At 45.5% G+C, this 21,951-nt stretch overlaps 1 long non-coding RNA gene across 2 annotated transcripts; it reads left to right on the forward strand.

Annotated features, from left to right (window-relative positions):
- Nucleotides 1-4,627: 4,627 nt before the first annotated feature.
- Nucleotides 4,628-8,110, forward strand: LOC125941748 (uncharacterized). Of its 2 annotated transcripts, XR_007464582.1 has the most exons (3): nt 4,628-4,922; nt 6,385-6,487; nt 7,158-8,110. It is a non-coding gene; the product is annotated as an uncharacterized LOC125941748 (long non-coding RNA). The 2 variants fall into 2 exon arrangements; XR_007464581.1 differs by lacking the exon at nt 4,628-4,922 and having other exon boundaries at nt 4,983-6,487.
- Nucleotides 8,111-21,951: the final 13,841 nt, after the last annotated feature.

The following is a 21,951-nucleotide window of genomic DNA, read 5'->3' on the forward strand; positions in this document are numbered from 1 at the left end:
CGCCAACGTGACGTAGCGTGCGCGCGCTCACGTTACGTCGGACTATAAACGGCCCAAGAGCTCACGTTTTAAATGCGAATGCATTTCTTAGTCGGGGCATGTCAGGCGTCTGTCGGTGTCCGCGCGCCGGCAGGTGTTATCTCTCCGCTCTCACTCCCTCTCCCATAGCAACAGCTGCGGGCGCGCGCGCTTATCCTCGCCCCCAGCAACCGGAGCAAGTGCTGCGGGCGGAGTAGCGGAGAGTGAGTGGAGAGGAGGAGCGCGCTCTGGCGTGTGAGGGCGCTCGCAGCGCTGAGCCGTGCTCCCTCAAGGGCTGCAGAAGATAGCGCCAACCTTTCCCTTTCCCTCAAGAACCACTTACCATCGCGGGAACTCGGCGGAGCTCCCGCGTGTGTGGAGAGAGGGTAGGTGCAGTGCTTCGCCGCTCCTTCTCTCGCCATTCGCTCTTTCTCCTCCCTGCGCCCCACTCTCCCGTTCGCTCGCTCGCACGTATATATAAATGGAGTGAAGCGCGCGCCTCACTCTCGACCGTTCGCTGGCTGGGCGCCTATCAAGGCGATGGCAGAAGTCGGTGAAGGCGAATGTCTGACGGCAACGGTACCCCTAGCAAGAAGTGTAATACAATCCAACCCGAGCATTACACCTCTCGCTGGAGGTGACGTCATTGCAGTAGCTTCAACGTCATCATCAACCGGAGGAGAAGAAGCGGAAGACAAGGCTGCGAAGCGAAGAGCGCGTGATGCCGAACGCAAGCGAGAGAAGCGAGCTGCCGATACCGAACTCCGTGCAACGTGGACGTGAGAAAGAAGAGCGGCGAGTGGTTGGTGGAGTACATGCGGACAAAGTACTCTATGCAGTGTGCCTCCGCCGAATCCGACAAGTGTCCGACTACCATTCACGGAAGTTGCATTGATCTCGCCTTTACCCGAAACTGTGACGTGCGCATGCTTCTCAAAGACCCTTTGACTGTACACTTTAGCGACCACAAGACTGTGATTATGGCCGTCAGGTACAATGACAACACAAACAGGTGCTGATCAATGTGTAAATAAATGGTTACGGTACAAATCCTCGTCTCGTCATTAATTTACGCCATTAAAATTAGTGTGCCGTGTACTCTCGGCGCAAGAAATGCATTCGTATTTCCTCACGATTCCCTTCGCGGAGGTGGGGGCAATTTTTTAAATTCCGAAGCGCCGGTTGCTATACATGGCTTGCACTGACGTCACTTCCGCCAATGCTGGGTTAGGTTTCCGCCATACCGGAGCACCACCATATGGCACCACGCAGCTGTTAGTCGTATGCGAATGGCACTGTTTTGCAATGGCTATTTGCGCGGTTGTTGGGTGTTGCAACCGCAGTAATAAAAGCAGCTCGAGGAAGGAGTCGGCAAACACGAACCTTTTTCGGCTTCCGAAGGTTGTGGAATGGCAAGACGAACGAACGAAAGCACTTAGCTCGAAGCGGCGCAGCTTGTGGCTTGCGCGTATCAAGCGTGCTGATCTCAAGGGCGATCTCCCAAACATTCGAGTGTGCGGCGCCCACTTCGTAACAGCTAAGCCTGCGCAATATTACATAATGCGCACTTAACGCTGCACTAGAATCACATTTGTTTGCATTTGTAGGAAGACCGTCCAAGCTCTGTGAAGAAGCGAACCCGGACTTGGCGCCAACGCTTTTGGTAGGCTACAAAGCAAATAATGAAGGCACTGCGTGCTACGAGCGTGCTGCAAGGCGATGGTTTAAACGAACGACTCCCGAGGTCGACGCGGTGACCGCTGCACCGGCAAGAGCTTTTGGAGTCGGCGCAACGCCACCCGAAAACCGCTACGACGACGGTGACGACGACCGCACATACACAGACAGCCCGTTGAAAATTGTTGAAATCAAAACATACATGTAAACAATGCAGAAATATCGATCCAAATAAAGCATGGAAAGTACGCACATCATTCTCTCCCAGCCACAAAACACTCGCGCAAGCTGCATATCCTGTTTGAAAATTTTCAGACCCTAGCACATAAACTCCGCTTTTGCGTGATTGTTAAATGGACAGTATCAGTCCGTTTCTTCTCTGCACCAAGCTCCAATCTTGCGTGTCTCCTGCACGCACCACCTAACCAGGGAATGCCTCTGAATGTTATAAACAAAATGCGGCATAGAAAACGGGGGCTGAGTATGCTCCTAGTAGGAGCACCTTTTCTCCTTGCAGCCGCTTCGCCGACAATTCACCCAACCGCTTGTGAAGTAGTTGTGGGATTCAAGCGATTTATAAGCCTTCATTTCCTCCAGTGTCGCGAAGCTTGAAGAGAAAACTAGGCAGTTTACAATGCATCCGTGCGAGACCTCGGGGAAAGCGCTAACGTCCATCGTCGTATCCGCACTCAGTCGCAACGTGTACGGGTCCACATCGTCGCACAGTTTCACTTTTTCTTGATATCGTGCACGCGCTGAACCGATCAGTCCTGCGTAAAATGCCTCGTTAAACGCAGGCATACTGTAAACGGGTGGCATTTCTCGCGAGGAGCGGTGAAATCCGCTTAGAAAACACAGTGAGACCGCATAAGCGCACGCGATCAGATGCGAAGGCGGCGCGCGCGGTGCTCCGGCATGGCGCGGACGCAGCGGCGCGGGCGGACGTGACGTCACGTGCAAGACATGTATAGCAACATTAGATAGAAACCTTTTCTGTCTCGAAGTTGCATCGTACGATCGGCGCGCGCCTTTGCTAGTTTATCGGGTCAATATCGCCTCGCAAGCAAGCCGAGAAGTGTCCCCACCTAAAGTACCTAAAGAGTATATATCTTACAGCGTCATCTGAAGTACGTCACTCCAAAAATAATAATAATAATTCGGAGATATGTCGATCATTTCAGTGCTCCTCTTAAGATTAATTCCATAGTCGAATTGGATTTTTGAAGTTTGCTTACAATTCTTCTTTCTCACTAAAATGTTAGTATCAATGATCGATGCACGACTATATCACACGAATGTACGCCGCGTAAATTTCAAATTCAAGTGAAAGCCTGCGCGCCATTCTCTATCTAGTCACCATAGACTTAACGACTCCCAAGGCAATACTCGGTCTCGAGAATGAGGTTATGGTAGCCGTAAGAAAATCGGAAAGAAACCTCAGGTGGAATTATTATTATTTATTTTCTTCACTCCTAGACACGCCCAGCGTCGCAGACGAGTATGCGAGCTGCGAAACGGCAAGTTGACCTATCGTAGTTGTTGCAAAACAAATTGTCACATTTGTGAGCCAAAAAATGCAAATAAAAAGTTGTAGCGCTACCTATGTTAAACAATTAAACTCATTCATTTTGTATAAATTTTCATACATATTTGGTAAAAGTCTTGGTGGCGGCGCGCACATCTGCAAATGCCCAGATTTTGTGAATTGATTTGAATCATAGAGAAAGAAAAATATGTTTGAATGACGTTTCTGGACTATCTAGTTTTTAGGCACTCGTTGTCGTGTTGAATGTAGTCCGTCCGCTGCGTGATTACGTACTTACATATTACCAGTGCCTCCTCTATACTAAAGTATAGAGGATGCGCTGATGTTACGTTGTAGGTGCTCACCAATGCCTCCTTTATTTAGAAGTTTTTTTTTTTTTTTTTTTTCTTTCTTTTTTTTTTTTTAAGGAGGCGTTGGTGCTGCTCACGAGTATGATTAAACGGGCGGATGAATACCAGTTTTTTTTTTTCTTTTTTTTTTTTTCGTGGCCTTTTGTCGGCGCGGATCCGCGCTCTCACAGAACGTGCTGCAGCTCCCGTGCGTCTGCGTCTATCTCCACGCAAGTGTTCATTGCGTCTGCGTCTACCTGCACGCAAGTGTCCAGAATTTATTTTCCTGGAAAAATTTCGATGTCACGACTCACCAGGTCTGTGTTATCTTGAACAGGCAAACAGGACTATTGTATCTTGCTGCTAACGGTTATTGCCCACGAGGCCTAAATATGACCAGCGTCTCACCACGACCGTTGTCACGACAAAGGAGGCGTTGGTCAAGACCATCGTTCATCCATGGAACTCTGTATGCCCTGTTATGGCCGCTGTTTCGAAGAATGCAGACCGAGTGGAACGAGAACGAATACGCTCCTTCGCCTTGGCAGCCGACTTCAGAACCCACGCGTTACGGCGAAGGAGGCAACCTCGGCGTATTGTCTGGTCGGCGCCATGGCCGGGGTAACTATTAACGACCCAATGCGTCGCGCCCAGACGATGAAGTGACCCCGGTGCCAGTCAAAGATGTCGCCAGGATCATTGGCAAAGGCGGTTCCAGGATCCGCGAGCTTCGGGATTCCAGTGGTGCGCACATCTGGGTCAAGAAAGACGACGCAGATAATTACTTCGAGACCAAGATCAAGCTCTCGGACCCCGAAGAGGCGTGTCGCAAGGCCCGCGAGCTCATCGACGCGATCGTCCATCCGTCGGAAGAACCAGCATGCTCCAGCAAAAGCGAAGAACCGCCGTCTTTGCTCGACTGGGACAAGCTGCTTGCCAAGAGCGACGAAGATGCGAAGAAGCGCTGGGCCTCTCTCGCACCGATAATTAAAAATTTTAGACTCTGGCATTGCTGCTGCCAGCCATCATTCACATCGGCAGCCAGCCTGTTCCGAGGGAGGAGGTTGCCGCGGTCGTCGAGGTGGTGGTTTCCGGCGGGGAAGATGCTCAAGTTGCGTCCATGTCTGCTGAGGAGGCGGTGGCCTTCAAGGCAGACAACAACAATGTAGTTGTCGAGTACTTGGGCCCACAACAACCTAACCCCGTGACAACGTTCGAGCTCGCGTTTTCAAACCATCCGGTAATCTTGGACGAAATCTACAAAAACAAGTTCGCGAAGCCGTCTCCAATACAGAGCCAGGCCTCGTCAATCCTGCTTCAAGTTCAAGACCTCATCGGAATCGCACAGACAGGTACAGGGAAGACTCTGGCATTCCTGCTACCAGCCATGATTCACATCGACAGCCAGCCTATTCCAAATGGCGCGAGCATCGTATATGGTTGTTCTAAAATCAAGGCTAAAAATGTATGCCAAGCTATTCTAGCTTTCCGCTTCGGAATTGAATCAGAATCAGTGTTTCGCTCTTCGGTCTTTATTTGGCAAATACTTAGAAGCAGAAGCTTGTCACGTTTCTGACTCTGAAGTTCGTCCGTTCGGTCACTATCCGATTATTTTCTGCCTAATCGCTCTCGGGTGTGTTCAGTTGCAGTAGATTTGTTCTTGCTGCACACAAGGCTTGGAACGTGGCTGTTCTGTTCTTTGTAATAGCTTGTAGCAAATAGTATCGCTAGTAACTCGCTTACTCCTGTGGACTGTCACGAAACATTCAGCGAACATTCATGTACTGTTGGTGTAGTAGCTGTTACACATGCTTTGGTGTATCGATTCAAGTGTGCATAAGTTGGCGTGCAAGTTGTGGTAGATGTGTGTAGATAATGTGCGTGAAACTTACTGTGCTGGAAAGCGGTGCTATTCCTTTTATCGGTCTTTAGCGAGCGGTACTCATTCTTGCCGACATTCCGGGGTGGAGGTTAGCGATACAACGCTGATGTAAATTTTTGTGAAAACTTTTTTTTTTTTTTTATCTACCAGGAAACTCGTTTATTGTGAAGGGCCAGAAACAGAGGCTGCTCGTATGTAGCAACAGTCCGTGAACTAGGACATATATTCATTACATTCCTTAATATGCCAGTCACTATTTTTGCAGCCAACTACTGCAAACGTCTCCAATCCACCGCTCCACATTTTACAGCATGAATGGAGCACAGTGCTTGAGCGAAAACCCAGTTGCATTTTCGACAGCTGATTGCACGGAAACAAGACAGAAGCGGTAATGGTTTCGTATTCGTGCGCTTTCGCTGAGGCAATGTATGGCATGCCACCGAAAGCACCATCTCGTTTCTTGAAAACAAATTGCTCCGCAAAAAGGGTCAATAGACATCCTTGGCCAAATCTCCGTAACGGATGTGCCAAGGTGACCAATATTAAATATATTAAAGCTATAGTGCCCCATCCGTAGCAGATACCTCCGCGTCCAGCATGCCTGCTTCATTTTTGATTCTCAATGAAGTATGCATTGAACTTTTTTCCCGAGTCTACCAAAGCACGAAACAGACGCCAACAAGAACAAACTAGAGTGCCTGAACATGGCATGAATTTAATAGCCTTTGATCCTTGATTTTATCTGGGCTCAAGCATGCTCACACATGCCTTTGTGACAGTGATCAATATACAAAAAGCCGACCTCACCTAACAAACTTTCTAGTGCAACTGTTGATTGCTTTTTCCCAGAGGGTCATAGCTGTAGTGGCAACAAAAATGTGTAATAATTAGAGCTACAATCATTTCACCTTTTTCGATAATTTTTTATGCAGATCCTGTATATGTGGCTACCTTCAACATCGGCATGTTTAAAGCACGTCGACGCTTCTGAGTCGTGGCAACTAGGGCCATTGGAGACTTCCCACCAAAAAAAATGTAAGCATGCACACACAGAAGCGGCAGAACTTGGCAATTAGCAACAGCGGATGCACAGGAAAGGTACAACACGTGCATTTGAATGAAGGAAAAAGGTGTAACAGGCAATAATTGCCTAAGGCAATAACAAAATTCCTTTAGTCCCATTCTTCGAGCATGCCAATGACAGCAATAGCTACTAGCTCTTTTGCAAGAACAGAACTACATTTTCTCAATTCAACAGATATTGTAGTGGTACTGAAAGTGACAATACAAACGGGCCTGTGAATGAATGCATTCTGCAAAATTGAAGGTGTATTTTTCCATTTATAGTTTTGCAGAATGCATTCATTGACATGGCTAGTTGGTGCGAATTCATAATAAAGCTTACGGCAAACACAACACAAGGAGGTGTCAGGACAAGATTTCTTGTCCCACCTTCTTATTTAGTGTTTGCGGTAAGCCTTATTGTCAACCTAGTTTTGTCGCACTAGCCTGTAACATTTCGCCGCCAGATGGATTGCATGCAATGGATGCCTGCGTACTTCTGGCTCACAGCACCTTGGCATAAATTTGGCAAGCATGCCTCGCAAGGTGCCTCAATATTTAGCCAATATTGCATTCTGAACAGTCGTTACCTTTGTTTAATGCTGCTTTCTTTCTTTTTTTCTTTTATCTTCCATGCATCCAGAAGCTGAATGCACTTGGAAAGCACATGTCCAGAGGTGGAGGGAAAAGTTGCTCGTTGCCATCACCCAAACTGCCACCGCCTCCTCCCCGCCGGAAACCACCACCTCGAAGACCATGGCAACATCCTCCCTCGGAACAGGCTGGCTGCCGATGGGAATCATGGCTGGCAGCAGCAATGCCAGAATCTAAAATTTTTAATTATCGTAAAAATTTTTAATTATCGGTGTGAGAGAGGCCCAGCGCTTCTTCGTATCTTCGTCGCTCTTGGCAAGCAGCTTGTCCCAGTTGAGCAAAGGCGGCGGTTCTTCGCTTTTGCTGGAGCATGCTGGTTCTTCCGGCGGATGGACGATCGCGTCGATGAGCTCGCGGGCCTTGCGACACGCCTCTTCGGGGTCCGAGAGCTTGATCTTGGTCTCGAAGTAATTATCTGCGTCGTCTTTCTTGACCCAGATGTACGCACCACTGGAATCCTGAAGCTCGTGGATCCTGGAACCTCCTTTGCCAATGATCCTGGCGACATCTTTGACTGGCACCACGATCACTTCAGCATCTGGGCGCGATGCATTGGGTCGTTGATAGTTACCCAGGCCATGGCCCCGACCAGACGTGCCGCGGGTGCCTCCTTTGCCGTAACACCCGAGTTTTGAAGTCGGCTGCGAAGGCAGAGGAGCGTATTCATCCTCGATCCACTCTTTATCTCTATTCTTCGAAGCAGCATCCACAAGAGTGGAGACAGCGTTCCCTGGCCGATGGACGGTTGTGGTGTGAAGCTCGTCAGATGTGGGCCTTGTGGCGGACGGACTACAACCAACACAAGTGCCTAAAGACTTCATAGTCGAGAAACGTCATTCACAAAACCTGGGCACTTGTAGATATGCATGCTGCCACCAACACCTCTTTAACAAAAATATATCACAACATGTATAAAATAAACGAGTTCAATTGCATGCCATAGGTGGCGCTACAACTTCTTTTGTATTTCTTGGCTTGCATATGTGGCACTTTGTTTCGCAACGCGTTTGATAGGTGAACTTGCCATTTCGCGGCTCGCATGCTAGTCTGCAACACTGAGCGCGTCTCGAAGTGAAAAGAAATCATGATTCGGCCCGAGGTTTATTTCAGATTTTGTTTCGGCTGCCACAACCTCCTCCCCGAGAGCGAGTATTGCCGCGAAAGTCAATGTCTGTGGTGACTTGTGTGTCGGCTACCGAGCAACCATTTCTCACAATCGGTCGTGAGCCTTTTTGCGTTTCCTCTGCAGTACTTACAGATAGGTGCTGAACTTGTGGAGACAGTTTCCTTTAAAGGGGTTGAGACACCAAATTTTGAGGGTATAAAAGGCCTGCTGTGGGCTTCCTCTGTATGAAAGGACACTCAACATGAAGCGTTGGACACAGCAAACGTTTAAAATATATTTTAATTCGCTTCCAAAGAGTGCCTAAATGCTCGTTCTCGCGATCGAGACCCATCGCTAGCGCGATTAACATCGACGTCACTGTGTTGGAAGCGTAACGCGTTTTAGTGACTTCATACCACATTAGAGTTACGTACAATGAGCGGTGGCCCACAGCACGGGGCAAGCCTCGAGTCTAGAGTGCAGTATAAGCTGCATCGGACGCAGAGTCCGAATTGGAGCTGCCGCAGCTAGCGATGGCAACTGTCGGCATGGGTTTGTTTGCCTGCGCTGGTACAAAACGTGTGTACGAGAGCAGACGATGCAGCAGTACGTGCTTCACAGCCTTGTGGGTCCACATGACCACGCTTCCTAACTAGTGACGTCACTGTCCAACTCGGCACCGAGAAACCGAAAATGGTGCACATAAATAATGCGATATTGAATTATTTACCGAGAATATATGAACCTTCCAGTGTGTATCATGCTTTCTGGAGCAATAAGAAATGTTTGAAACAAACAACGCGCAAGCCACAAATTTGATGTCTCAACCCCTTTGAGTATACGTGTGCAATTTTGATGTTAAAACAAATATCTCGTTGAAATGTGGCATGACCTCGCAAGCATGGAATGGATACGCTTGCTTGCGTGCTTCGTAACCTTCGAGAAACTTTCGCCTGCCGTGTGCCCTTTGGCGTTCTTCTTTCGCCTTTGACCGTGCATGAACTTGCACTTGAATGTATCCCAGTTAACAGCTTTTATAGTTTTCGATCTTCACATACATCACACAGCCAAGTAGTAGTGTTGTCACAGGAGTTTACATTTGGTGCGCAGGTGCAATTGTTTTGCTTGCTTTCTCGTCTCATAGGACAACGCCTGTACCTGAATAAGTGCATCCTTTTCGCAATTTGAATAGCTGTTGTTCTGGTGCATTTGCGGTCAATTTTCCGTGTTTGGCACAGTTTCGTTCAGGAATTTGCGTTTGTATCAAATTGGCGCAGGAGTCTCACCCCTGTATGCGGTACATGGCGGTGCTGCGAGAGCATCCGAATTATCGGGCAAGTCCGAAAAATTGGGTGTCTGGAAAATCTGTCGTTGACTGTACTTATGGAACAATATATTAGGTAAAATATCTCGAGATGTACTCACTAACAGCTGTCTTAAACAATGATACAATTTCAGTGCTGGTGATGGACGAGGGAAGGTGGTGTAATTCTGTGCTAGTGTTAGGATTGAGTGAAGTAAATTGTTTTTCGGAAGGGAATAGAAACTGCATGGTCAAGATATGATGGCACATAGTCGGCTCTGAAATCAATTCCTTTTTAAGGGCTGGAGATTTCAAAAAAGATATTTTGGAATATACAGTTGCATAAAAGGTTCTTCAAAGCAGTACATTAAACACACGATGGTCTGTCTGCAAAAAAACAAGACTGGCTGTGCAGAAGAAGTTGGAGTAGGTAAAGTAAGCTAACCTGTTCCGAGAAGATTCAGAGACATCGGCTAATGTAATTTGTCCAGGATACCACACTGATGACACAAACTCGAGTTTGGTCTTAATAGTGTATGTACATTAATAACTTTAAATGCTGTAGAGCCTGGAGAGTTCCTGCGCATATGTAGCCAAGGGCTGAGTTTGCATCATAAGTAATGTGATCACTGCGTTTATACCAAGAAAGACTACTGCTTATGTAAATTCCGATGTATTCGTACAGTTTTGGTAATATTGCAGCTGAATGATGTAGGTAGGTTAGAGAGGCACAAGACTGACATAACTTTACATTTACTCGGATTAAGAATTAACTGTTAGTCATTGTGAGCACCACTTAGAGATGTTACGTAGGTCTGATTGCTGAACAGAAATATTGTGCTGGTTATGGATATCTCTACCTTGATGTGATGGAAGGACATGTGGGCCACCCCAGGAGCTACGCCAGCAGTAGTGCACCTACTGGCAGAGACACCTTTGTTGGACAGACACTATGGATAGGGCCAGACTAAATAGAATATCCTGACTGCAAGCAGTAGTGTAGTCAGCACTGTCACCAGGTCAAGATCAGCAACATTGGTCAAGCTGGTGTCTACATACCCACAGGCGTTGCTTTACCAGCTGTGACGCCGTGGCAGAGAAAGCAATGGCAAACTGCTCCCTTATCCACTGCCCAAAAAACGCCATGAGCTGGAACATAGTAAAGGAAGCTATGTTGCTGGACGACGAGGTCTCCAGGTCTGAAGACAACTCATCTGCTACTGGGGAAGTGCTCGGAGCTGTATAGAGTCTGACCATGCGTTAGGACATTTCTGGGGGGAACTCCGGGCACTGAGCTTGCCAGTTCCAAATAAAGACCCGGCAAATAGGTATTTGGAATGTTACAAGCATGCATCAAGGAAAGTTATATTTAAGGAAGAGATGGTAAGAGCAAACATTTCTGTTCTAGGGACTACTGAGCTGAAATGAACAGGCACGGGGTACATTAGGAACTTCGCGATTTCCTACTCGGGCAGTGAAACAATGAAAAGGAATGGTGCAGTATTTATAGTAACCAAGACAGTAAAAAATTCAATACTAGGCTATCGCACACTCAGTAATAGCACAACCCGATTTGAACATATATGCACCACCTTCCCGGCCTTCCCTTCTGCTGGCAATTACACGCATGCAATGGACTGGGTGAAAAGGTATAATCAAATGCAGGGTGTTTCAGCTAACTCTTGCCAAGCTTTAAACATCCAAGTGGGCTTCACGAGAATGCAATTTCGTATTGTTCACTGTCTTCTTGGGCAACTCGGTATTCATTTAACCTATGCTTAGGTAATCAATTGACAGTACTTTAGTAACACTTTCAGTGTTGAGTTTTTGGGAAGTGATGCACCCCCAGCAGTTTTTTCCCTCAGATATTATAAAACAAACACAATAGTTTAATTTTGGTAGTGCAGAAATGAAAAATTAACACAGTGTGGGCTCAGGGCTGTGGCTTCAGAGCCAGTGGCCGGCTGAGGCTCTCGGAGACGACACAGGGTGAAAGAGCCATCCAAAAGACAACCTTTACTGGCCGAAGCCCAGGCCAACTGAGCAGCTTCCTGGTTGCCGCCCCTTGCGCTCCGGCCCTAGGCTGGCTGCGCGTGGCATGGGCGCATGACCAAGGCCCAGATGGTGATGATGTTGGTGCAGCCATGCAGCCGGTGTCCCCATAACGGATAATGGCAAATGTTCTCCTGGCGTGGTTCTCACAGCTGTCGAAAGGAACATGGCGGGAAAGAAACACGGAAATGTACCAATACGTCAGTGATGCTATGTTAACTGTTAAAGTATTGCCTTAAACAGAAAATTTGCTACCGAGAAGTTGGAAAGCCTATTAACAAATATCTAAATAATTTCCTTGGTTTGCTGTTGTTTCAATTTTTCCGGCACATGACTAGGCAAGCGCGCAGTGAAATTGGTGCCCTCAAGTATGGTACGCACAAATAATCGATGCTGTACGCAGACCGAAGGCATAAACTGGCCTCATGCAATGGAGATGGATCAAATACGAAGGTCTTGGCATCCGCGTTTGTGGAGATACCTTTTCTGTTCAAATAAATAAAGCAATTGGATATGCGATAACTAACGCATGGCAATTCTTGAAGCTCTGTTAGCGTTTTGCTGTTTGCAGACAATGTAAAGGGCAAAAAAGTTATGACTGTGGGTAGTGAAGTATTGGAGACAACAGGTGTGTCCACTGCCTGTAACTTTGGCTTGCAGCATATTCCTGGCTTTGGTCTGCATGCAGCATTGATCATTTGTTGGTAACCTGTTCGAGGGCAGAAATTATGCTGTGTGCAAGTGTCTAGTCATGCGGCAGTTCTTCAAATCTCGCGCACTTTCTTTTCAGTTCATAAAAAAAATATGAGAGGGTGCTTTAGCAGCCCCCTTTTTCCTGCTTTTTTCTGGTTTGTCTTGTTTCCTTCACTTTTTCCAAGTTGCGTTAATTCAAGAAAAATTTCATGGAATGCCAACCTGCACAAACTACCACCCTCGAGCACAGTAGCTATCGCCATGGAAAGAAATTACTTGGATATTTGTCACTCTACAACCTCTCCATTGAAGATCTTGCTTTTCAAACAAATATTTTAAAATTGTTACTAAAACGTAAGGTCACAGTAAAAATATAATACGAGTTGCTCGAGAGGACAGTGAACAATATTAAGTTGGTTGCATCGTCATAATGCACACATGGATTTCTTAAGGCTTGGCACGGGTTGGCTGAAACATCCTGTATATAGATTGATGAGTATATAGTAGCGTTAGTTACGAGCAGTGATTTGATCTGACCAATACCACAGCAAAACAACATCTTTAAATAATAAATCAACTTGAATCTCTGCAAGGTCAACAGCAGCTGGAATCTGGCAAACCAGTGCTGTGGAATCCCGTAAGATGGAGGAAGGTTCATGAAAGGGACAATCATCCACATTTGTTCCAGAAACACCCGGATTGGTTTCCTTTGGAGCTTCATGCTGCATGCAGGTGGATGACAATTTTTTCCTTTCATGAACAGCTGAAATCTTGGAAATGTAAAGGCAATTGGGCACATCTGACACTTCAACAGAACATCACAAAAAGTTTTAGCATCATTTCAGACTGCTTGACATTCCTTGCTTTCTGGTTTTTATTACACTACCATTTGTATTTGTCAGTGGTATGTAACTTTTTGGTGCACTTGAACATGCTCCCGAATTTTGGCAGGTTAGTAGAAAAAAGTTGAAAGATGTGCTTTGCTTTTATTGCTGCACATTAAATGTCGCAATAAGCAGCTGAAAAGTTGAAACATTGTTTCTTGTGAGATGCAAAAGGTGTCTTTTTCTTATTTGACAATCTTATTTAGCATCTCACTATATCACGGTGCACATCTCTTTGAGGAACGTCGGCGTGATGGCACACACTTAGTGACAAGCAGTGCAATTTTTTTAGAGGTTTCAGTTTCCATAAATTGAGTAATAAAATTCTAGCAGGGATGTCAGGAAAAACTGCAAGCTTATTAATTGCAAAGTAGTAGGCTGTCGCGAAATAAAATTTTGTCACTACTAATTCGATTAACAAAACTGCCTTTTATGAGAAAACATCGAAAAAGTAGCAATCACTTTAACCACGGGAATGAGTGAGAGAAATCCCAAGTCAGGTTTGGTAGTAAGGGACTGAGTCTAGGAGGTTAGATGTAGAACGAAGGCCTAGAAACAAGTTGCATAGAATGCCAGCGATTTACTTCAGTGGCAAGAATTTTGGTGTGACTAATGTGCGACGATGCACCCAAATATCGAGCTGCCACTTATAGAAAAATTCAAGTATCTATTGATCTACTTGACGGGAGGTCTAAACGAGCAATAGAAGGAATCGGGCTGGCCGATGGCAACTACAACATCCCTGTGAATATACTGAGAGATCGCTTCGGTTGACAATAACTTTTGGTTAATGAACACATTGACCAGTTGCTATTGTTATAACCGGTTAAGACCCCGAATACATGAAGAAGCAGCGCCTGTTGCACGACACTGTGTGATTCCACATAAGCGTGCTCGAAGGCCTGGGGTACGCACTATGCCAGAATACACCATGCAAAAGACATTGTTATTTTTGTGAATCCACGTCGACATGCAGGAGGAAGGCATGCAAGAACAGTCAGCAGCACAAACCAGCCACTCGACCTTGGAGGCTGATGACCTGAGCACAATGTCAAAATGTGCGCCTAGCATTCCGCCTGTGTCTGTTCTATCAGTGAGAGAATCCACGTAGCCACATATCTTTGCCTTTTGTGTGAGAGTAGCACAGGTATCATCGTAGAATGCACAGCCAACATCCCCGCCGACAAGAAACTAACGGGCTGCACAATGCTGGTTGCAGTTACCACTTAGGAACGCAGAATTGTGTTGCTTGATTTTGCAGTTTCCCATGGCCTCACATGCAACGAGTGCCAATGCAGTCACCTAACAGTAAGTTGCGAGTTCTTAAGCCCTGCCGCAAGGACCGCTACGCCAAGTGCAACTGCGCAGCTTGCTGCGTCTGGGCTGACTCCACCAACTGTTACCACAGCCAGAACGGGTGACATAGGAGCAAAGTCTCTTCTGCTCCAGACCGATCGTGTTTTGGTGGAATGTGGACGCCGATGACTCATGGTTTCTGTAATGCTAGACAGCGGAAGCTAGCATTCGTTCATTCACACCGACATTGCCAAGGCCATGTAGTGCCGAGAACTAGGTATTGAACAACTTTTGTTGGCGATGTTCGGCAATGCGAAGCCACGGCATCACTTGTATTGTCGACAAATTTCTGTCACACTTCGTGTACGATTCAACAACAGCACTCACACTGGAGGCTAAGAAGTACCTGAGGTATGCTCCGTGGCTAGTCCACCACTTAACAGCAATGTGCTTCAACTGCTAGGCTCCAAGAAATATGATGCTACTGATCATTCCCATCCCAAAACATTGCTCCATGATGATGGCATATGCAAGCATTTTGATTGCAGCGGGCAGCTACCAAAAAGTAAAAAATGGAAGAGTGGACCGCATCAGTGCTCAACGTACAGCGGTAGAAGCCACTTTTGGATGGACGGCACAAGGACCAATTGCGTCTGACGAAACTACACCTGGTCGGTGCAGGCGAAATTGGGAAGCAAGAGATAGACAAGGATGCTGCTATAAGGTTGAAAAAAAAAAGTTTGCCGTTGCTCACCAGTGGCAATCACTTAAATAAGCGTGGCAGATTGAGAAGTAGGAGAAGGCTGCAAAGAGGTGCACAAACGAGCACGCCTGTTGCATGCAGTGCAAGGACTTCCTTGCGCAAGGGTTGCAGTGCGCAGTCTTCATAGGGGCAAAGTGAAACTGCACAAGGAAGAGACACCAATCCTTGCATGGCAGCAAGCTCCAGGGACTATGTTATAGTTCGTGTAGAGCTGTCATTAAGTGGAAAAGTGACAAAACTGATAGGAAATTGTTGTAGACCTCTCTTCAGAAAAGGCTTCTAACAAGGGACAATGAACACACATGAACCGTTCACTTTTGGTCACCAAATGCACTGGCTAACTCATTGCATCATCACCAGTAGAAGGCAGTCATGAAGAGCTAGGCAATGATGACCAGATATTGCTCATGATTGGCAAGACCAGCAGCGTAACATGAAACTTTGGAGGGGCAAAAGAAGTTTGCATTTCTATACTCATAATTGTATCAGCCTCGTCAGTCCATTTGGAAGATGACAAAAATGGATTACGGCGCAGAAACTACAGAAACAGTAGTTTCTGTTTGGGTGTACAACTCCAGCTAAGCACTCAATATAATTCATTGTATTCAAAACAAGAGAGGGGTTCGCTGGTAGATGGAGACCTGAAGTCGTAAACTGTGGTAGAACAAGACATGTCGCTGAAGCCAATGCTTCGACAAGGGAACTTGTTTTCATCAGGACAGCAACTGCCTACCTTGGCAGCATCTTTATTTATGCATAGCTCGCTCTCCCCCTCACTTAATGAGTGGAGGAGGAGGAGAATAAGCTGGTGCGGAGTAAATGGAATTGAGAATGTTCAAAAAAAGGGGAGAATGTAAAAAGAAGATAGGGGCTGAGGACGATGTTTAGTTGTCAGACTGAGACAACAGGTAGGGAAACTGATACTAGGTTTAGAAGCAAGGCTGACAAAAATGTAAGCGGATACAAACATGCAAGCAGTTGCTGGCAAAAACCGCAGGCCCATCTTACTGCAAAAGAGGGAATAAGAAGTTGTGCTGTTGGAACGCATGGAAAGAAATACAAAAAAAAAAAAAATACAAATGCACATCTTCTTGAAAGCTGAGGGGGAGAGAAACAAGATTGCTCAAATATTAAATAAAGTAAACAATAAGCTTATACTGGGGATGACAGTAGATTACAAAAACACGGTTTGTGACAAAAATTTATGAAAAATAAAATCGAAAAACAAAAATATCTCAAGTAATAAATTGGAAGGGGTGGGGGGGTGTATGGTCATGTCTGGTCTAACCAGTGGTAAGACTGCGAAAAATTAAGGCCTGCTCGTTATATTCTTGCCATTGGTGTAACGAATGGATTGCAGAGGTCCATTTGAACCGTCTATGCCTGTTAGTTGCAGTGTATAGAGCTTGCAAATGCGATATCATTCTCCATATTTTCTGTCTCTGTGTGAACGAAAGTGTGACCATCGGATATGAAGTTTAAGGCTAGTTGAAATTGTGACCTGCCGGTTAAAATGATGTGCGACTGCTTTTGGAGGTTTCTTAGACATATCCGTACGGTGTCCATTTTATCTGACATCAATTGGTCCTGTTTTGCAATATAAACAGGAGAGCCAATGAACGTAGCTGGGACAGGTCACGAGGTCACTAGGCGTGGCGGCGTCCAAGATAATGAGGAAGGCCTAAAAAATGAAAAATGCCCGACTTCGCTGGGTCTGACTATGATGCGTGTGGCAGAATCAGAGCCAACGAGAAAGGCCAAAAAGAGTAAAAAAATGGCTGTCATCGCTGGGACCCTTAAGCGCGAGGTGCGGCGAAGTCCGAGCCAATGACAAAGGGCGAAAAGAATAGAAATTGAAATGCAATGTTATAAATACGACCCCTATGCAAACATGTGCAACCATTACCCAGTTCTTGCAGTAAGGAGGGTTTTCTATTTAACTGCAGTTCACAGTTCTTTACATTGTCATTGCTTTTTTACGGGTTTGAAAGGCAGCTCACAGCCACTTTTGGGGGAAATTATCCCATTCGTTACAACTGCGTTCGACTTTATTTTCGCACGAGGTTACCAGGAAGGAACAACACAGCACATACGCTCACAGCATTTTGGTGTTCAGTTGAATCGTGCAGGTACTCCACAGGTACTCCGTGTTCGCTCAATGCATGATAGAAGTTACGAATAGAAAATGAAGTGGAATATTGTAAAATATGGTCCCAGCAATAAGCTAAGGTTAACATGGGCGACGTCTAGTGACCACTTTTCCATGCAGGTGTCCGTGCAACCCCTAATAATACGCTGGCTAATGACGGAAGGGTCAAGTTAGTGGAGAGCAGACAGCAAGAAAAGGTGGCTAAAGAACTGTAAGCAAGAAGTGAAGCTCCGAGATACCTTTGTCTACATGGACAAGTCAATACATTTATTTAAATTTTGCCAGACCCTCCCGAGCATCTCGTTTCCAGTGGGGATAAGTACAGCCATTATCTGTGCTTTGTGTCAGGACTAGATGGAAGTTATGATAGGCGGGTAAGGTCTTTAACTTACGGACATACAGGAATAAATATTTTGGATGTGAATGATAAACGTCTGTTTCATTCAAAGCATTCAATTTCTTTGAGAATATTATTACGAAAGAAGGCACAGCGTTACTACTATGACTTTTGTGGGATGCTTGTCTTGGAAAAGCACCCATGCGCATGGCTCATCAGACACTTTCAATGCCCGCAGTAAGCCAAGCAGGTACAGTGTTGACCTTTCACTTTGACAATTTACAACTTTCCTGTCTCAATTTACTTCCAATAGCATTGTGCAAACTGAAGGAAATAAATGTTTCTCTACCTTTACCATTCGTGTTTCTTTTTCTTGATGTAGAAGCAAAAAGGATATTATTCATTATTCAACTAAATACTCCACCATTATTCAACCCACATTTGTTTTTTGTTTTCTTTCTTTAATGTTCTAATTCAATTGGGAGATATAAATTACAAGATCTCAACCTCCCTATCATTTAAGGGACTCTAAAGAACAAAACTAATTTGAGCCGTATTAGTAAGTACACTTCTACAATACCAAACAACCCACTCCAACTGTCAGAAGAGGCTTGATAAGCTGGAGAAGAGCAAGATACAAAATTTTGACTCGCGCTGACGGTGCCTTTAAGTTGTTGCATCACCTTGCTGTGATGTCGCAAATTTTTAAAGCATCAGCACGGGCCTAGTTAATTTTTTATCGATACAGATGGGCTACACTGCGTTATCAAAGAGCCTGAACTAAGCAAGTGTCAAAAAATGACACAAATAATTAAAAAATACTTTGATATCTGTTGTGTCAAACGGACATACCAGCACGGGGGTTAATTGCAGCACAAAATTAGAAAAATGACACTTCCACCTTCATTTTCTCTTGTAACTATCAGCATAGTATGATCTGTGAAATTAACAGAAATAGAGTTCTCAAACAAAACTTTACTCAGTCTACACAGATTTAGAGTTTCTCTTTAGTGTCTTTTTAACGTAACTAGAAAGTGAGATATTATGGTTGATATACAGTTACCTTAGTGCCCACAGAAGCAGACACCATCAGCTGCAAACCAAGCAATTTGGATCTTGGTGTGTGCTGGTTTCATGTGGTGATGGAAGGACAGTGCTTCGAAGTGATTAGATACATTTGGCCATAAGCATTAAGGAACATGACACCTGTTTTATCAATAAATGAGGGCCCAGACTTACTGACACCGAAATGGTACACAAACCCAACGTTGAAAGAATCTTGAGTATAATGTCCCAAAACACTTATCAGATTAGGAGTTCTCCGCGTGAGCAAGAAACTTGTCGAGCTGCTCTGCAAAATAAATAGTAAATATAATTGTGACCACTATGGCTGTGTTTGCATACGTGAAATAAATTTGGGAGATCCTTTGTGCTACACGACACTTGCTCTGTGTGTCTGAGATTAGTTTTTAATCATAAGCTTTGCGGCAACTGATGCTCAATCAGGTGGTGGGCAGAGAAGCAGCATCAACATCGCAGCCAAGAACAAGGTAGAAGTCGAAGACAGTACTGGCCACGGGCCAGTTCTCCAGGGCTCGAACCCTAGGTTCCCCCCACATTGATGCCCAACAGGAGGCCCCAGCTAGCTTCAAAACCAATCCACGAGGCCTCCGATGCATAGCTGTTAAACATCTGCTAAGGACGTGGCCACGTACACTAAAGCATGGTGCATTGCGAATCAACAGCAACAGCTGCTACATTCAAGATATTCATCCGTCTGTTACATAGGCCAGTGGCGGCTACCATCTGCAGAATCACAAGGAACCACTGCTTTCCAGAAAATATGGTTCTGTGTGTTGTTGCCACCATGATCATTAACAATTTCCTTTTTGTTCTTGGTCCTGCGGCAAGTCATCTACCCATGTCGTCCCCAATGCAACAACGAAGGAGTGGCATGGACGACACTTGTCCTAGCAAAGGCGCTTGCGGCAGAACTTGGGTGGACAGCAGCCGCACACCTTGCACAACTGGTGGTAACACCGAAACTTACAACCAGCACTGCTGCACTTTTTCTCGGTGGCACCTTGCTTGCAGATTTGATTGTGAAGTGCGTCCTGAGAGTCAGCCAGGTTGAGGCCCTCCGCAGACCTGGATTGGCACGCATAAACAAGCATGGACTGCTCGTCACATAGTTGCAGCTATGACAAAGTCGACCAGTGAGTCCTGAAGCAAATTGACCTCACAGAAGGGTTCGCGAGCAGAGCTTTGCAAGCAGGTGAAGAAAGTTACATACAAAATAAAATAACATTTACCGAAATGATGAAACACTTTTCTAACTAATTGTAGAATGGTCTCGCTATTGAATGACGTCCTCTCATGAATCTCCCGAAAATTTTCAAATCCTTCAAGCATAAGTGGAGCTATCGCCCTGATATGTGGCTTTCTCCCTTTTCGTCTCCACTACCGTGCTGGAAAGCTATGCAGGGAAGCAGCCAAAAGGCAAAGCCCCTCCCGAAATTTGAGTGTCTCGGAGGCAAAAGGGCTCATCGTGGCTCTCTGCTTGCTGTAGTAGACTACACTACACAGCACGCCGCGGCTATCTCGGAGACCACATGCAGCAGATGCAGCCTCGCACAACCGTCTTGCGTAGATTGGCAGTGCAAAGATGAAATTATTTTTCTGCCTTTCTGAGATTGTAGATATCTATTGTATCTACAATATAAATTCAATACAATACAATACAATATCTACCATATACAATATAGATATAAGTACGTTTCATTTATTCAACTCAAAATTAGCAGAGATGTGTTACTGAGAATGTTCTTGCAATCGCAAAGTAGACCAATAGCTGTTGGTGGGTCCTGCTTCTTGCAATGATGTTGCACGATGACATTTCGGAAGCGATAGCGAGCGATATTTGCTGTTTTCGGCGTAAGATTGTAAATTCTATGCTGCATGCAGTGCAATAATATTTGGCTCACATGTTCCACAAGAACTTCTCTTACAGATCGACAGAGTTTTCTTACTAGCATATTCAAGAAGGGTTTCTGGGCCGCTTTAACATACTTAAACTTCACAGCCTACACGTACAAAGCTAAACCTACTTATGGAAAAACTTGCAACCTCACGAAACACATTCACAGGCTTTCCCTGGACCAGCAGGCCTCATGTGTAACACACTTCCCACAGTGGTCCATAGCAGTCGCCCCCCTAAACAGTGCTTTCTGCTTTCTTAAACTTCCTTATAAAGCCTTGACCACCACGCTTTCTTTAGCATGTGTGTAATGCCATGGGAGTGGTCCTTTTCCAACACTGCAGTCATTGGTGTACCAGTGCATCTTCTTAACACATGCCCATGGAAATAGCATCATCACGTGTTGACAGTCGAAAAATAATTGCTTCAAGCAGCATCTGGCATGATGTCGGCGATACTGGCACCGAAATTTCAGACAATGAAGTATCTAGGAGTTTCGGATGTTTCCCTTAGGCCCGCGACATTTTTGTACATTGCATACGTAGCCACGTAGGTGTATACAAGAATAGATTATCTGCATTTTTAGTTTCATACTCCTTGTACTAGTGCAAAGGTGGCACAACCATGGTTATCTTTGCAAATTAGGGCACCTATATGCACACCACAAGAACAACAGCCAACATATCATCAACATGTATGTCAGACAAACTGTGCACAAAATATGAGCGACTTATTTCACTCTGTCTCTCTTCGATTCATGTTAAATGAAGGTTTTCTTTTGTTAAACGTGCTTAGCCTGCTCTAGTGCGAGCGGTAAGATGAGCCAGCTTTACAACACAGTTACCTGTATAACGAAGACTTTTGGAAGCCGTAAGAACTTCTTTGTAGAGGCATTAGACTGTTTTTATAAAATGGTGTATTTTAACGTCAAATTCATTGCTACACTTCAATAGAAAGTGGCTCAGGGCAGGATAGGACTGTGTGGGAACCTGTACCCAATCAGGCAGCAGGTAGAACAGCAACAATGGGATCGCAGCCGAGAAAAGGATAGGGCTGAAGGACAGGACTGGCTGTAGACCATTTAGCCGAGGCTCCAACCCGTTACTTCCGCACAATGTGCATGGTTGAATACATTTATTTCTTTGGGCTCTGCTATTTGAAGTTTAAATGTGACAAGTACAGGAGCCTAGAGCATAGGTGGCACAATCACGGCTATCTTTGCAA

The sequence above is a fragment of the Dermacentor silvarum genome, unplaced genomic scaffold (assembly GCF_013339745.2).
Source record: "Dermacentor silvarum isolate Dsil-2018 unplaced genomic scaffold, BIME_Dsil_1.4 Seq193, whole genome shotgun sequence".
In the NCBI taxonomy this organism is placed as follows: Eukaryota; Metazoa; Arthropoda; class Arachnida; order Ixodida; family Ixodidae; genus Dermacentor; species Dermacentor silvarum.